The sequence below is a fragment of the Lactuca saligna genome, chromosome 4 (assembly GCF_052625555.1).
Source record: "Lactuca saligna cultivar CGN05327 chromosome 4, ASM5262555v1, whole genome shotgun sequence".
Classification (NCBI taxonomy): domain Eukaryota; kingdom Viridiplantae; phylum Streptophyta; class Magnoliopsida; order Asterales; family Asteraceae; genus Lactuca; species Lactuca saligna.
Window position 1 is genome coordinate 63,445,128 of NC_136420.1, and position 9,443 is coordinate 63,454,570.

A 9,443-nucleotide genomic window follows, 5' to 3' on the forward strand; every position below is an offset into this window, starting at 1 on the left:
CACCGAAAAAAATGCTAACTTCAATGCTAATTAAGGAAAGATAAGATTCAAATCCGAAATAAATAACATGTCTTGACTCCAGATAACGGAATGTCTTACATCCATACAAAAGGACGAAATGAAAATATTTAAACAGAAGCAACACTATACTAGCTACTAGAAAAATGACTTATTTACGACATCCAAATTCGTTGGAATGACTATCACGGACAAGTTTGCCATGGAGAGATAGTTTTTAGTGACGATTTCAACCATTTTACCATGATTACCAACGGAAACACATAGCCTCATATTACCGGGAAAAAAAAAAAGAAAAAAGAAAACTCTTAGCGATGGGTTTTATGACAATTTTCGGTGATGGATGACCGAATTTTCGTTCGTTTCAGTAGGTATTTCTGTAGGATTTTTTCCACGGCTAATTTTTTGTCAGAAATATCAATGTTTTCTGATAGTGTTTTGTATCACGTTACCAATGTATCATTCTCTTATAAACGGTTACATACACCTAGTTTCACTTTTTGTCTAAATAGGTGACTCAAAATGAAAGTAAGCAACAACTCTATTCAAGAATTCAAATAGGAAAATGTTTATTCAGCTCTAAGATGTCTTTTGAAGATTTATAAATCAACATTTCATATATGAACAGATTCTAAAAAATTGACAATTGACACCAATTCACTAAAATTAAGAAGCTATTTAAGCATATGTTTATTTGAAAATCAAGGAAAAATCATTTGAATTAAAATTCAAACTAAATATTTAAAAGTCGGAAAATGATCAAAGTTAGAGGAAAGTGAAAAAATTGAAGGTATAGGCAACAAGAGACCAATGGGTGAGAAAAATGCCTTTAACCATTTGTTAGGAGTTCCAACTTCCAACCACTGAAACTTTTTCACCCATATGATCAGGCGTATTTGGTCTATATTTATTCATTTAAATTTCATTTGTTAAACTAAGAATGACCGGACTTTGATAGAATTATAAACTATATATGCAATTTATAGAATACATAAGAGATTGGCGTAAACTCGACAATAAATAGACAAGTAGAGGCGAAGATATTGCATGTTTGACGGAAACTTTCTCGAAACAAAGATCTGTATCTGGAAAGGAGGAAATATCAATCAACTTCAAGTTGTCAAATATGGCATCTTAGATGCCCTCTACGACGCTAAACCGTCAAAGAACATTCCCGTGTTGCTCACATAGATCATAGAAGAAACTCATGCACTTGAAGGTGGCGCCATATTATTAGGTTATAACAACACTTCGACAAACGATAAATGTTGGAATATTTCACTAAATGTGGCCTTAGGACATTTCTGTAATAATTATTTAATGTTGTATTTATGTTTTATGACAACAACTATTCCAATTTGACATACATGGTACCAAATTTTTCATAAAGTTACATGATGTAAGTAACTGCCTAACTATAACTAACTATAACTATATAACGAATAAAATCACAAATTTCCTATTAAACACTACAAAGAAATATATCATTTAGTAGGACATAAAAAGTGTCACTAAAAACCACAAAATAAGCCACTAAAGACTTTTCAGAGAATGAGGGGCACACATAATAAGTGTCACTAGAAATGTTTCCACTAAAACCCTTTAGTGGCGCTTATTTCTTTTGCCGTTGCAATTTTTAAGGATTTTGTGACATATTTTTATTTATCACACTAGAATTTTTGTTTGTGGCACATATTTAATTTGTGTCGGTAAATACTAATTCAATTTTAGAATTTATGTTGTTTTAGTGACACTTTTTAATTGCCATAGTACAATTAAAGTTTTTATGACATATATTTTATGCCATTAAATACCAATGTAATTCTAGAATTATACTACAATTAAAGTTTTTATGACATATATTTTATGCCATTAAATACCAATGTAATTCTAAAATTATACTACTAGCAGTGATATACTTTTTAGCTATGATACAAAATAAAAAACTAATTAAAATATAACCCACAAAAAAGAATAAAAATTTCACTATTTTACATAAATGCCAAATATGTTTAAATGTCAAACCACAAAGTCATTAAATATTAAAAAAAAGTAACAAAAAAAAAAAACTTTACAATTCATTCCAGTTGAACATTTTCCCCAAACTTCATATAATCTTGTAAACTTTGAACTCCTTCTTAATTGTATCAACATTGTCGTCTTTAGTGAGTTTTCTCCCCTTTATAAATAATCAAAATGTTAAAATAAGGAAAATAAAGCAACCTGGGTAGATAAGTATCTTGAAATAAGACACACATGAAAAGTCAATGTTAACTTATATGTACCTTAGTCTGTTCAAGTTCTTGTTCAAGATGAAGCAGATTCAAACGACTAACTTCTACCGATCATATAGGCTTACTAATAACAAAATGCATGGTTCATAATAAGTTGTTAAATGAAAGCATACTAAAAAAAATGATAATTTTATGCATATTTTTGTATAATTAGATGACAGTTTAAACTTCATAACATAAATAAAAGGCAGTTTTTAGAATTCTAAATTGAAAAGGAAAGTGATTTCTCTTGTATATCCCCTACCTTTTTCTTCAAATGGCTTTTACGAGGTTCTTCACTATTTGAACCTGTAAAGTAAACTTTAGTTACTAATTGTAAATTTAATAATAAATTCATTGCATGTGATGCATAATAGAGAATAAATATGCATGGAATATTGTTCCCTGAATGAATAATGGTGAAGCAATTGGTCCATAACGACTTATGATTCGACCTTATTTATCCACTAGCTCTTAGGAACAACCCTTTGCTTATTCTCAGAGTTAACATCCTTAAATTGAAAATGGAGATACCAATAATAACAAACATGACCGAAAGAAGCAGGAACACAACTATTATATTATTATTCATCCTATTTTGCATTCCATCACACAGTAATGACTCAACGACTCATCAAACTAGAAATCAACTCATGCCATATACATAAATCGACCAAATCAACATAATAAATCGACCAATGATCATAAATCGATCAAGAAATACAATTCATGTAATTGGAATTTAGGTCTGCAAAATCAACCCTCAAAGAAATCATCACTAAACTCGTTGAATATATGTCGAAGTATGTAATCGAGAAGCAATAGTTGTGAAGAAATCAATTTATAAGGGAGAAGAAGATAATCAGGGACGAACGATAGGGAGCACACCCCTGTAAAGTTTGAAGTGACGACGTGAATCTGGGAGTTAATTCTCCGTTTTTTAGAACGGAAGTAATAGAATTAGGTATCTATTCTTTGAAGCTTAAACCAATCAAGTGATTTTCTGGTTATCTAATATTGATTATTCACTTCACTTTAAAGCCTCGCATCCAAACAATGTTATCTTCTGGTTGAGATAATCGATTTCGATGGTTAGAGTGAAGAAAAGAGTACCTGATTGAAGTCGAGCAGAGAATAGATGGAGATTCGATGTTCGGAGTCTAAATTTCTAGTGTATAGTGGCGAATAGTGTCATAGTGGTGTAGCGTAGCGACGTTGGTATTGTGATATCGGAGATGGAAGCAGTGCACGGCAATGGCGGTATCCAGGTGGTGTTAGGTATCGGAGCGTATGAGAGAGAAAAGAGATTAACGAGATTAGGGTAAAAAACCAATTAGTCTCTGCTCTCTAAGAACTACAAAGTAAAAGGGGACAGGTATAGGAAACGGGGAAATGTTAAATTTCATATATACCTTTTAGCATTAAACACCGATTCATTATTAAATAGGGAATAAGAATAAGTTCAATCTTTTTAGTGGCACAAAAATAAATCAGTAAAATTGCACAATAAAAATTTAGTGGCATATAAAAAATATATGACATAAAATATAAAGGTTTTAGTGGCATTTTAATTTTTTATGCCATTAATAAATTTTAATATTAGTGACATCAATTTTAAGTGTCATTAAATATATTAAATTTCGAATAGCATATAAAATATGCCACTAAAAGCATACTATAGTGGCATAAAAAAGATATGTCATTAAAAATATATGTCACTAAATGAAAATTTATTTGTAGTGAGATGTCTATTTTTTTAACACCTCGATCCCGAGTACTAAAATTCTTGAATTTCTAGCCTTTTTGGAAGATGGTCATGACGTGAGATGTGGTGGTCACATTGTGAGTGACCATTGACTTGTTGACCCGCGTATTCGAATATCACGATGTGAGGAATGAAGCATCATGACGTGAGAACAGCCTGATGATCCAAAACCCTAATGCTCGAGTATTTAAGAGAATGAGAGGGCTAGGTTTGCCCATCCTCAACCTCCATTAACCTCTAGCCTCCTAAAAACCCTAATATTGACTTGCTTGAGGTCCTTAGTCATCTTTGGTGACCTTGAAGAACTTATTTGGTGGTTTTTAGCTCATTGAAGTAGAAAAAGACTTTGGTGGGGCATTCTCTTGGCAATCCAGTTTCTTCCTCACTTTCTTGTAGAGCTTTTGGACCTTTGTAAGTCATAAAGCTTTGGCCTTTTTACCTCTTGCATGCTAGATCTAGTTTCTAAGCTACTTTTTGCATGGTTGAGTTAGAATGCAATCATGAGTTGTAAAGCTTTGGCCTTTTACCTCTTGTATATGCATTATTAGAGTAGTGAACGTAACAAATCAGAGACAATGTTGTGGGTGAGAGACTGAGAGTCGCGCATCGCTTAGTCTACTAGGCTGAGTCGGTCGTACTAGTAGTAAATATGGTTGTTCCTTTTGGGGATAGTGATGCAGGGGCCCATTTATGATGATTAAAAATTATAGTAATTACAATACGGTATGAGAATAAGTATTTACAATAACGAATTATTATTATTAATATTAATTGCAAAGATGAGTGAAAATAACTAATTACAAAAATAATAGCGAAGAATAAGGATGGATAATTACAAAGATGAATTAGTGATGGGTAATTATTAAAGTGTTGATACATGAAGTGACCCTCTTAATTTTGTCTACCGCAGTCTACAAGCATCCGCAATAAAGCATCCATCAACAATTACATCCAAAGTCTTCTAGACGACCGCGGTCATCTTTTGTACTTTGCTTACTTTTATCTATCTTTCTGTAATACTCTCTATTGTCCAGCAGGCCTTGCATGGCTACTCTTAGAGAGTGAATCATTTGTATTTATTAAGTCTCTATAAATAGAGACCACTCTTTATCAATCAATACAGATCTCTCTTTACTCATCTCTGAATCCGAATTATCTTCGAGTTTTTCCTTACGCATCTCATATCTTTCTTACTCTCTAAAATCCTCTCGATCATAACCGATTAATACTTCTCTTTGGAGCAAGTCATTCGTGACTTTATCACTAAGATTGATCTCACTCATTAACTTGGTTTGAATGCATTCCATCTTATGAATCAACTTATGTGTTTACTTGATATATTACCTGCAGTCATTTATGTTTTCATACTTTTCCGCAACTAACTATCTAACATATTAACTTATTATTGTTGAGATTTTAGATCCTTTGAGATTAACTAATTTCGCAACTATACTTGTTCTAACGTTTGTTCAAGTGTGTCTGAAGTTTTTCTCTCAACAATTGGTATCAGAGCTGTAGTGGTTGCTTTTTGAAAAACGGAACTCTGATTTTTCAAAGGGCCTTCTATACCACTGAAGCTCATTTCTTAAAACAAAAATGGCACAAGCACTTTCTCTAAATGTTTCCAACAATGTTGGTGGCTCAAATCGAGCTCCAATATTGGTTGCAAATGAATATCATCACTAGTCTCAAAAAATGGAAATATACTTAAGAAGACTTGGTAGAGATGTATGGCGATCTGTTGAAGAAGGACCACATGTCCCTGTTCTTACACCTGTTCAAACTGATGGCACCACAGCCAGATTAGGATGAGGACAACCACTCTTGAACTGTCCCACCAAGGATGATCTCGATAAAATGGAAGATGATGTTGTTTCTTTTTATGAAATCTCTTGTGGAGTTGCTCCTGACAACTTCGACATTATCATAAACTGTAAATCAGCAAAAGAGATCTAGGACGTTCTCAAGAACTTGTATGAAGGCTCATAACAATCTCAAGATAAGAAGCTAACAACTGCACTCAATGAATTCAACAACTTCAAGGCTCATGCTGGTGAAAGTTTAGAGGACTCCTTCAAAAGGTTCAATCTAATAGTTACTAAGTTATCAAATGCTGGCACCATCTGCAGTAACCATGAAACAAACATTCAATTTCTCAATGGGTTAGGAAGACATTGGACTACTACCAAGATAATAGTTAAAGAAGACAGGAAAATTCATTCCCTATCTCTCTATAAGTTATATGGAGAATTGCAAGCACAAGAATCCAGTGTACTCAAAGATTGTGCTGACTTCGGAGGGCCACTTGCTCTTGTAGCACAAGCTCCTCACAACCAATCTTACTCTCCCTCGTATGATACTATACCGCAATCATACGAAGCTGACTCAGAGTATGATGATGATGAAGAATTTCAGAAGGCTATTGCTCTAGTTAGTAAACAATTCAACCGACTACCACCTCACTCCTTTCGCAAAAATCAACAATTCAACAAACCTCCTTTCAACCGTAGTTTCAATCCTCAAAACAATCACTCTCATTATCCTAAAAGTTCACACCCACATCCGCAATCTCAAAACGCTCAACCAAAGGAGGCACCGCAGTCCATTAAAACCCCTGACTCCAGTACCACTTCATAAGACAAAAGTGATGTTGTAATATGCCACAAGTGCAACAAAGAGAATCATTTCGCAAAGGATTGCAAAGCTAACGTAGTGAAAGATAGAGCATACAACCTTAGAATGGCTCAAGAACTAGAAGAAAAGGAAAAGGCGAGGGCATATGTGGCTCATGTCAAAAGAGACCATCAAGTTTGGTTATCCGGAGATGAAGAAGAAAACATCAGCAACATCAAAGGGAAAGGCAAGATCTGCATGCTAGCAACTGCTGATGATGATGGGTCTACAAAGCTGGAAAGGAACTACTGCTACATGGCAAAGGATGGAACTCTAAGCATCATCGAACATGTAAAACTCATGATCCGAACTCTAAACTATAACATGGATGACTGTCAACCTTTCATAGACAATCTTAATGACACTTGTGTTGTCTTCCTTTCAAACTACAACAAAGCCTTAGATGAGAAGAACATAGCATCCCAAGAGATGTTTCATGTGAGAGGACAACTGGACAACAAAAGACTCAAAATGGCTATGTTAGAAAGATATTTAGAGTTTGAAAAAGAATGAAAGAATGTTGAGTGAAACACAACTAGAAATAGCTTTGAACCAAAGAGATTTAGGTCAGAGTGAGATTGTACGTTTAAATCTTTTAATAGAAAATTTGTTCAATGAAAGTGAAGCTATTGAAAATTTAGTTAATAATGGAACCGTGGACAATACATATAATTGGGGTTGGTCCAATGGATATCCTACCATAGAGGATTCCTCACCCCAGCTTAACAAAGATCGACTTTATGTCCCTCCTGACCGAGAATTTCATTTTCCAGTCAATGATAAGACTTTTTCCGAAGATATCAGAACACACTTTGGTAGGCTCCATAATCTAAGTAATAATTGTGTCATTGATGAAATTGTGCCTGAGGTTTCGGATCACACATGTGATCAACCTCTTATCTATGGCACACTCAATTCAAATTCTCAGACCTCATCTGTTGATGATGAAGAAATTTTCATAGAAAGTACCGAAGTGTCACAAGACTTTCCACCCTTGTCCTCAGACCACAGTGCCTCTCACCGCAGCCATGATTTTCTGAAAAAACCCGTTTCAGTCACAACTCAGACTTACGCTACGACAGCTAAGTCTTCCTTACCTATGTCCATAGTCAAAGGTTCTGTGACTCTTCAACCAATTCACCATGAACTACCCATAGAAAACTTTGAAGTAGGACAATGTTCTCAAAACCCTGAATTTTAAAGTTCTGATGAGTCAAGCCCTCGGTGTCAAAATGTTTCAAAGGTTTCCAGGAAACCGTAATTGAACACTAATGACTGCGGGTCTCCAAAAACCTTAGCAAAAAAGGCTTTCAAAGAGGATATTCGATCTCGAGGCACAAATCGACAAATCTTTTCTAAAAACAAAAGACATACCAGTTTTTCAAAATCTAAGAGTCCAGAAAAGTTTGTTTTTGCTCACTATTTTTCGAAAAACTCTCGCACCAAGAAACCATGCAAAAAGGAATGTGCAATTTCAACATCCATTCCCAACTCATCTAACAAAGCCCAAAACAAAGAAAGGTGTTTTCAAAACAATGGTTCGCAAATCTATTCCCCAGATGATCCAAAATGGAACGGTATTTTACCCACTCCAACACTTTTAAACTCACATCAAAATTTCAACAAATGTAAAGGCATTTTACCAAATCCCAAGAAAAAATCCAAGGTATCTACACGTGCAACATCTTCTTCAAGACAAAAATTTTCTAAATCCAAAAGCTCACGTGTCAAATCTTACCAATCGCGGACCAGTCACAAATCAGCCACACCCTTCCGACCACTAACCAAACAAAGTGTCATAACAAAAGAAAAAATTTCAAAATGTCATTCTCAATGTCATTGTCAAAAAAGTTTTCTCATGACAAAACTGATCATCTTCAGAAACCTCATAACTTTTCAAAAAGGCACTACACTCCAAAAACTCATGAACACCCAGGACTAGGATTAAAAGTTCATACGAAACCAATCTCTGCAACCTCTTTTCATGCATCAATCAGAAAGTCATTTATATTCCCAAGCTCCAAACTAGTTTGGATGCCTAAACTAACCGTGTAATTTTCAGGCTTTGTGCAAGGAGGAACAAGAAGAAGAATGGTTAATCGATAGTGCATGCTCCTTGCACATGACGGGAAGGTTAGAATACCTTCGAGATTTCAGACCAACTTGCAACGGTAGAAATGTCACTTTAGGGAACAATGTTAATGGGATAATCCGAGGTTACGGTGTTATCACTATGGGAAACTTCTCTATTCAAAAGGTTGCTTATGTAGAAGGCCTTAAACACAATCTCATCAGTGTTTGTCAGCTATGTAAAGCAGGCCATCGTGTTGAATTCGATGACCAATTTTGATATGTAATAACAAGTGATAGAAGCAATTGTCTGATCAAGTCCAGATTCGCAGATACTATGTACCCTCTGCATGTGTCTCCGATCATAGGAAAACTGCAGTTATGCTTTCTATCCAAAGTCGTATCCGAAGTCAGCTGGCTATGGCACCGCAAGCTCGCTCATCTTAACTTCAGATATATCAACAACCTGGTCACCGAAGAACTAGTCAGAGGTCTTCCATTCCTAAAGTTCAGCAACGATACTCTCTGTCCTGCATGTGAGTGTGGCAAGCAATTCCAAGCAAGTCACCCCACGGTGATTGATTCCTCAATTTCTGAACCATTAGAGCTCTTCCACATTGATCTCTGCGGTCCATCTATCGTAG

The 9,443-nt window shown here is 34.9% G+C and overlaps 1 long non-coding RNA gene across 1 annotated transcript; it reads right to left on the bottom strand.

The window, feature by feature from the left end:
* Nucleotides 1-1,990: 1,990 nt before the first annotated feature.
* LOC145038565 (uncharacterized) lies at nucleotides 1,991-3,679 on the bottom strand. Its single transcript, XR_013679434.1, has 4 exons — nucleotides 3,405-3,679; nucleotides 2,557-2,600; nucleotides 2,304-2,376; nucleotides 1,991-2,197 (listed from the first exon to the last, which is right to left on the bottom strand). It is a non-coding gene; the product is annotated as an uncharacterized LOC145038565 (long non-coding RNA).
* Between the last annotated feature and the right edge of the window lie 5,764 nt (nucleotides 3,680-9,443).